The sequence below is a fragment of the Streptopelia decaocto genome (genome assembly GCF_964273445.1).
Source record: "Streptopelia decaocto genome assembly, contig: HAP1_SCAFFOLD_178, whole genome shotgun sequence".
In the NCBI taxonomy this organism is placed as follows: Eukaryota; Metazoa; Chordata; class Aves; order Columbiformes; family Columbidae; genus Streptopelia; species Streptopelia decaocto.
This window is the reverse complement of record NW_028116306.1, coordinates 15,511-23,265: the sequence shown is the minus strand read 5'-3', so window position 1 is coordinate 23,265 and position 7,755 is coordinate 15,511.

The window sequence follows — 7,755 nt, the reverse complement described above, 5'->3', positions numbered from 1 at the left end:
CCAGATCCCAATCCTCGGACAGCTGCTGGGACATATTGTCCTGCTCCTGTCATCCAGGGGAGAAGAGATCAGACATTTGGCTTTGGATGCTCTTTATTCCCTCTTCAAAGTCAAGTATCAGCAACACTGTAAGAGAAGCTGTGGTGGGATGAATCCCCCTGCACACCAACATCACCCAATACCTCTGCTAATCTTCCTGAGCATTGCAATGAATGGTTCTCCTGCTTGCTGGAGACACCATCATGTCACCAGCCCTGGCCCTGCTCCTGACCCCCACGCTCTGTCCCAGGCTGGTGATGGTCCCGTGTAGCTGAGCTGCTCCTCAGGAGCATCTTCCCATCGCCCCCGAGGGGCCCGTATCCCTGCCCCGCAGCACTGCAGCCATGCGAGCCGTCCCCCACGTCACCGTTATTCCACCCATGGCGGACTGAACTGTGGGACTGCATGCAGAGCTCTAGGGCCTTGGAGTTTCCAGGGCCAGGAGCATTCGCACACGTACAGTGGAGGCGGGTCAGCCTTTCCGTGGCCCCGCTCTCCACCACCTCCTCCCCAGACCCTGGGTCATAATCTCCCTCCTCAGCCACTCCAAGTTCACAGCTCTTTCCAATGCTGGGGAAGCTGCTGTGTCTTACCCACTCTTCTGCGTTTGCCCCGCTCTTTAGGTGCGACACTGCCAGAGAAGAACGCACAGCTCCAAGGGGACTGGGAAGCCGAGGCCACCTCCCTGCGCTCTTCGCCCAGCACCACTCACGTTGCCATGGTAACAAGCTCCCCCCTTGCTGGCCGTCCTGTCTGTGGCACCAGCAGCGGACTTGTGAGAGCAAAGGCCTCCACAATCAGGGGGCTGGCGTGGCCTCCCTGTCCCTGCTGAGAGGGTTCCTGCAGTCCCCGAGCAGGGACGATGCGAGGGCTGCTCTCCAGTGTCCCAGCAGCAGCCCCAGTCCTGCTGGCCACCAGCAAGCCCTGGTTCACGGCAGGGCCAGCACGCTGCGCAATGACCGCAACCCTCCTCCCTCTCCCCGGGCCTCTCTTCTCCTCCTCCCCAGCAGCCACTGCCGCCCCTGCTGCCAGCTTTGCTGCGGGCACTGCCGCAGCACCGCCGGGCGTCTCTGCAGGGCTGCTGGCACTGCCCGGCTACACAGCAGCACCGGGGCACTCGGTGTGACTTGGCTTTGCTGCCTCCCTTCCTCCCTTAGCTCTTTGCAGAATACCTCCAGCCTTCTGAGAGGACAGACATGGTCCTGGTGTTCATCGAGGCCATGAGCGACTCCAGCACCTTTGACAAGGAGATGGCCAGAAACCCGCTGGACGTGGTCACGGGAAACCCTGAACTCTGGCTGGTGGATGTAAGTGGTCTGTGGTTGGATCGCCCTGTCCTTCGGCCCTGTCACGCCTTGTTCCTCCCTCCATCCCTCTCTTCCTCCCCACCCCTGGTGTCTCGGGCACCTGAAGTCACCTGAAGGCGGCAGAGAGGGATGGAAAGGGCAGCTGAGGAAATGGCTGCACTCCAGTGGCAGCACCATCCTCACCTGTGTCCCCTCCAGGTGCCAAAGATCACGAGCTGCATCCACAAAAACCTGCAGAGCATCAGCACGACAGCAGCCCGGCAGGGCGTGGAGTCCCTGCTTCTGCTGATGGCCAACAGGAGCCCTGGGGAGGTGGTGTCGACACTGCTGACAATCGCTCCACCAGGAGACAGGTACCGGCCCCAAAAGCCATGAGGCCTTGTTCCCTGTGGGGAGAGGGGCCCGGAGACGCTCTGGCTGCCAGCGCCAAGGAATCCTGCAGGACACCCCTGAGGAGCAGGACCCTCCATCCCACCACACTTTCCAGCGCTGGGGTCAGCCAGGCCCGCAGCAGCCACAGCTGAGCGAGCCAGCCCAGAGCCCCCCACTGCGCTCCTGCCAGCCCCACAGGAGCACCAGCTCAGCCTCTGCTGCTGCCCAGGGCATCCCAGGTGTCCTGCAGCGCAGAGCCCGGACACGCTGCTGTGGCCCAGGCTGCCCTTCTGACAAAGCGCTCTCTTGCAGCACTGCCCTGGCACTGTGGGAGGTGATGTTCTCCGTGCCCCAGACCCTGCTGAGCGTTTTGAAGGAGCTGCTCATCCAACTTCGGGACGCAAAGACCAGGCTCTTCTGCACACACCTGGGGGACCACTGCCTCGTTAGAATGGCTGTGAGTGACCGGAAAAACACCCTGGTGCCCTTGGCCTGGCGCTGGGGTGCCTGCTCCAAAGGCCTTTCCTGCCATGGTGGGGCCTGGTGGCTGCCTGGGGAGCTCTCCACACATGGACCTCGTCCCAAAAGGGCAACTCTCTTCTTCATACAGGCAAGGAAAATGAAGGTCATGCTGCCAGACCTGATGCGGGTCCTCCAGAACGGCAATAAGGCCATCACGATCGAGGCTCTGGCCATCTTCAGAACCATGATGGCTCGACTGAAGAGGAAGGAGGCCAGTCCCATTGCCGTGCCGCTGGCAAAATTTCTCCTGCCCTTCTTTGATGACGTAAGGCTGATGTATAAGCCTGAGCCCCGCGGGTGGGCACTGGACAATGACAGCTGCCCTTCAGCCCAGCCACTCAAAGCAGGGGCTTCTCTCCTTTCTCCCCGGGGCTCTTGTGGGATGATTTCTGCGTTCGGCGGCCCAGCCCAGCTTCTCCCTGCCAGCTGCTCCCACAGCTCCTCCCCACCATGGCTGCTGAGGCTGCTGGGGGATGCTGGGACGGCACTTTGAGGCACAGGCACTGACTGAGCAAGTCCCTTGAGCGTCCCTTCACGCACCCAGGGCCGCAGATCTGGCCACAACTGCAGCGTGCACAACGCCGCCCTGGAGCGTCTCCCCTCCCATCAGCCATGCAGGAGCTTCTGCTCCCTGTGGGCAGAGAGCTGCTGGTGCTCAGGTCCTACTGTGCTGCTCCCTCCCAGGAGCTGAGCCAGCTGAGAGAGATCTCCATCAACCTCTTCAGAGATCTGATGAAGATGGTGGTGTGGAACGACAAGAGGGAGATGAAGAACACAGTGCGACTTGGCCTGCTCCCTCTCTTCTTCCACATGAGTGACCAAGTGCAGAGCGTGGCCAGGGTACAGATTTCAAAGCTGAGCAGTGATGCAGGGAAGAGACCCCTGGGCGTTTGGGCCAGGGCATCTCCCCTCTCCCTAAGGGCAGAATCACCCCAGGAACAAAGCCCAGAGCAGGGGGATACCAGGTCTCCTGCCCCAGACAGTGCTGCCATCTCCCAGCTTCTGCTGTTCCACAGGCTGCCGGGGAAACCCTCCTTGCTGCCGCAGAGCTGCTCAGGTGGAAACAGCTCCAACGCCTGGTGCAGACAGAGCAGACATGGCGGATTGGAGAGAGCTTGGTGAGGACAACCCCCAAGGCCCAGGGCCCAGGCTGGACGGGGCTGCCCCACATGTCTGTGCTGTGGGCTCTGCAGATGTGCCTCGCCTGTCCTGCTGCAGCCCCGAGCTGCATCCTTGTTCCCTGTCCTCAAGAACAGAGCCCCCAGGGGCTCTTCCCTCTGCCCTGCAGCCAGCGGGAGGGAGGGCTCTCAGCACCCCTGGGACCCTCAGCCTGTGTCTCTCTCTCAGCCCCACAGGGCTCCTGGCTGGAAAACGGGGATGGCCGGGGCGGAGGGAAGGGGAATGTGTGTTGTTGTGGGGAGGGACTGGTCCGGCCAGCTGGGGAGGGACAGTGACGTGCTCACACCCTTGTGCTCTCTCCAGCTGGAGCGGGACAGGAGCAGAGCTCAAGAGCTCTTGAGTCAGAGCCTGCCGTACCTGAGGGATGCTCAGGCCAGCTTGCGAGAGGCGGCCGTGAGGTTCATCGGTGAGTCACAGCCCCCGGGTCCCTCTTTCGGCAGCCTGGCCCCAGTCCCCACTGCTGCCCTGGCACAAGGAGCAGCCCTGTGGCTGCCAGAGCCCCGGCTGCCCCGTGCAGGGCCTTGGCCTCCCCTCCCAGCCCTGCCCACGCAGGCGGGCTTGGTGACCGCCTTGCCCGGTCCCACCATCTCGGCTCTTGCTCTCCCCTGGGGTCAGCCCTGATGAGGGGAGGGAGCAGGGGCTGACGGAACTCTGTGCCCAGGGCTGGCTGCGCGGCCCCTGAGGGACCGAAGGGGGGAGGAGGAGCTGGCTGAGATCTGCAGCGGTGAGTAGGGAGCGTGGTCGGGAGGGGATGCCTGGGGGTCTCTGCAGACGTGGGAGCTCATCTGGGTTCTGCTTCTTTCCCTTGCAGCCCTTCAGCCCTTGAAGCGGGACAGAGAACCCTCCATCCGCTCCCTGGCAGCTCAGACCATCCGCATCCTGAGCAACCCAAGGGAGCAGCCACGATCGCGATGGACCCTGCGAGGCCTGTGCTGCTGGCGCCACTAAGCCCGGCGGAGGAGCAGCTCTTCTTGGGAGGAGGGCTGGAGTTTAATAAAGCTGGAGGAGAATGCCAAAGCCCTGGTGTCCTTCAGATGTGCAGCGCCCTGAGCGTGCTGAGCAGACGGTGTCGTTCCCGGGCTATCCCGCTGCCGCGGGACATCTGTCCGTCAGCACAGCCTGGTTCCAGGCGTAGTCACGGTGCCAGCGGGCGGGTGCTCGCTGGCCCCCAGGCCCTGCCCTGCAGGGTGAGGCCGGGGAGGCAGAAGGCCATGCGGGCATGGCAGGCATGGGGGCAGCAAAGACACGCAGTTTTACAGCAGGGCTGGTCCCAGCGCCTCAGGAGCTGTTTCCCACTGTTTTGCCCTCAGCTCCCGCCACCCCCGAGGGTTTCCACAGCGCTGTCTCAGCGAGCGAGACCCTCTGCTCCGGGCTGCCAGGCCTCGTCTCTCGCGCTGCCCTCCCCTCCTCGCCAGCAGCTGCCGCCCAGCGCTTTCACCCTTTCCTGGAGACGCTTTCCCAGTGTGTGTTTGATATAGAGAGATTCCCTGCACTGATATTCCACAGTTACATGAGAAAAAAGCTGAGTGGTAGATCTACCAGAGAAAGGTTTCCAAACAGGTCATTTAGCACAAGAACAGCAGTGTGCGCAGCTGTGCAGAGCACGGCTGTGCTGTTTGTAGGAAAGGTTCCGCATGTATCTACTTGCACAGTCCTGCATTTCTCATGTGGACAGATGCAAGGTAGCTCAGCTAGTAGAGGAACAAAGACAGTCGTAGGCAGTACTGAATGCTGCTCCACAGTACTTGTCTGCCATGGCAAATGCTTCACAGTGGCCCGAGGAAAGACTCTTAACAATCGATCTACAAGAGAAAGGAAACAGACCATGGCATGACACAAAAGAACAGCAGAGCACCTCTTCACAACCTTGTCCCTGATATAGAAGCTGAGGACAAACACTTGTGTCCTTGTGTGACAGCAAGTGCCTGACAGAGCCCGACTGAGCTCGATAGGTTCCAAAGGAGCCTGACAGAACCTGCCAATGTCAGACAGTCTTTGCCAGGCCTTGTCAGACCCTGGCGCTCTCAGTCGAGCTTTGTTGAGCTCTCCTGGATTCTGTAGGGCTTTGTAGGGCTCTGATGAACCCTGTCGGGCTCTGTCGAGCTCTGCTGAGCCCTGTCAGGCCCTCTCGGTCCTTGTTGGGCTCTCGTCAAGCTTTTTTGGGCTCTGTGGGGCTAAGTTGGACTCAGTCAGTTCCTGTCAGATTTTGTTTGGCTCTTTCCAGTACTGTCTGGCCCTGTCAGGCTCTGTGGAGAGCTGTAAGGCTCTGCCAAGCCGTGTTAGGTCCTGTCAGGCTCTGTAATGCTTTGTTGAGCTCTTTTTGCATCCGTCACACTTTGTCAGCCTCTGTTAGGTCCTGCTGTGCTCTATCATTCTGTATCATGCGCTGTCGGGATTCGTCAAACCCTTTCGAGCTCTGTCGAGCTCTGTTGGGCTCTGTTAGGCTTTGTCATGCACCATAAGTGCTCCAAAGACTGGATGCACTTGCGATGCTTGTATTCACAGAATTATTGCATATTCATCACAATTTGGGGGAACTTGTAACATACAACGCAGCTATAGTAAGAAAGAATTGCATATACCTGGGGGAGCGTGATGTCAATTCTTTCACGGTCTTTGCTGCCATCTAGTGTCTATTGAGGGCATGCACTAGAACACACATTTGGTGGGTACCTGCAGACATGTGCCTGTTCCTGGACAGGCCTGTGCGTGAAAGCATTTGTGCCTAGAAATGCTCGTCTGTCCACCTGCGTGTGCCTTGAGGTGGGCTCCATTCATGCTTTAGTTTGCGTGTACCGCTGTGCTCTTTGTTGGAAAAGTTCTGCGTATATCTAGTTGCACAGTCCTGCATTTCTCATGCGGACAGATGCAAGGGAGCTCTGCTACTAAGGGAACAAAGTCGCAGGCAGTACCGAATGCTGCTCCACGGCACTTCTCTGCCATGGCAAATGCTTCACAGTGGCCTGAGGAAAGATGCTCAGCAATCGATGTACAAGAGAAAGGAGACTGACTGTCGAGGGTTAAGATTGCGGGGTGACAATCAAACCCTGGCAGATGTATTGTTAACCCCCTCCCCCCCACTTCCCCCTTTTTGCCCCTCCCTCTCCCCCCTTCCTACTCAGGACAGGCGATCGGGAGGGAAAGAAGAACAGAGAGAAGAGAGTTGGAAAAATTAAAGATGTTTTACTAATGCTACTAATAAGAATAGAGAAAATAATACAAAATATACAAAACCAATCTTGAAAGTCTCAGCAACTGCAGAGCCGGCCACCAAAGTCCTGGATTAGACTCTGCAGCCAAGCGGAGCTGGATTCAGTCTCTCACTAGGCCTCAGTTCTCAGGGACGACCAGCCAGATCCTCTCCTAAGGTCGGCCATAAGGAAAAAGGGACGAGACCCTCGTGGTCTCCCACTTTTATATGAAGTATTCACGTGAATGGAATGTTATACACAGTTGGTCAGCTTCTTAGTCACTTGTTTCTTGTCACCCCTCTCGCGAGATGTCCATCCATGCTTATCAATAAGTTTTCATTCCATTGCTAGGTTTACCAAAACATGTGTCTGGTTCTCCAGGAAAATGCAGTTAATATGAAGGCTTTAGCTGACAGGCAAAATTCACTGAAAGAGAAACTTGTTTTTAGCAAAACCAGGACATTCCACCCCTTATAATATGCCATGCACTGAATACTTAAACCTTAACAATACAATCTATCAACACAATCTAATTAATCACTACTACTATATATATATATACATATATACACAGGAGTAATTAATCAGTGGACCATCCTTTAAAAGGTTCATTAAGTTCATTTTGTCACAACAGTCTCCCAGGGCAAGAAAAATGGTACAAGTGCATCTCATGACCACTGTTTGTGGGTTACAGACATCAACTTCGAGGAATTTGTCAGGCGCCACTCGCAGAAGCTAGCTCTGGTTTCATCATCACTGTCTTGATCTGAAAGACACTTATTAAATACTGTTAGTACGGCAATTCACATCCTGCAGTTCAGTATTGAATATTTTCAGCTAAACTCAAGTCCCCTTGAGGTACACACCGAACTTCTCCATCCTTAAGCATCACCCACCAGGTGCTGCCAGGTCCCTGGGCAAAAACAATCCCACGAATGGGCTTGCCTTTGCCTGAGGCAGGAGTAACCCAGACTGCCTTTCCTAGCATGTTTTTCATGTGTACTACAGGGACTTTATCTCCTTCTACAGTTCGTAGAATTTCTGATTGGGCAGGTCCGGCTCGATTGGTTGATCCCTTGGTGTTGACCAACCAAGTGGCTTTTGCTAAATGTGAATCCCAGTTTTTAAAGGTTCCACCACCAAGT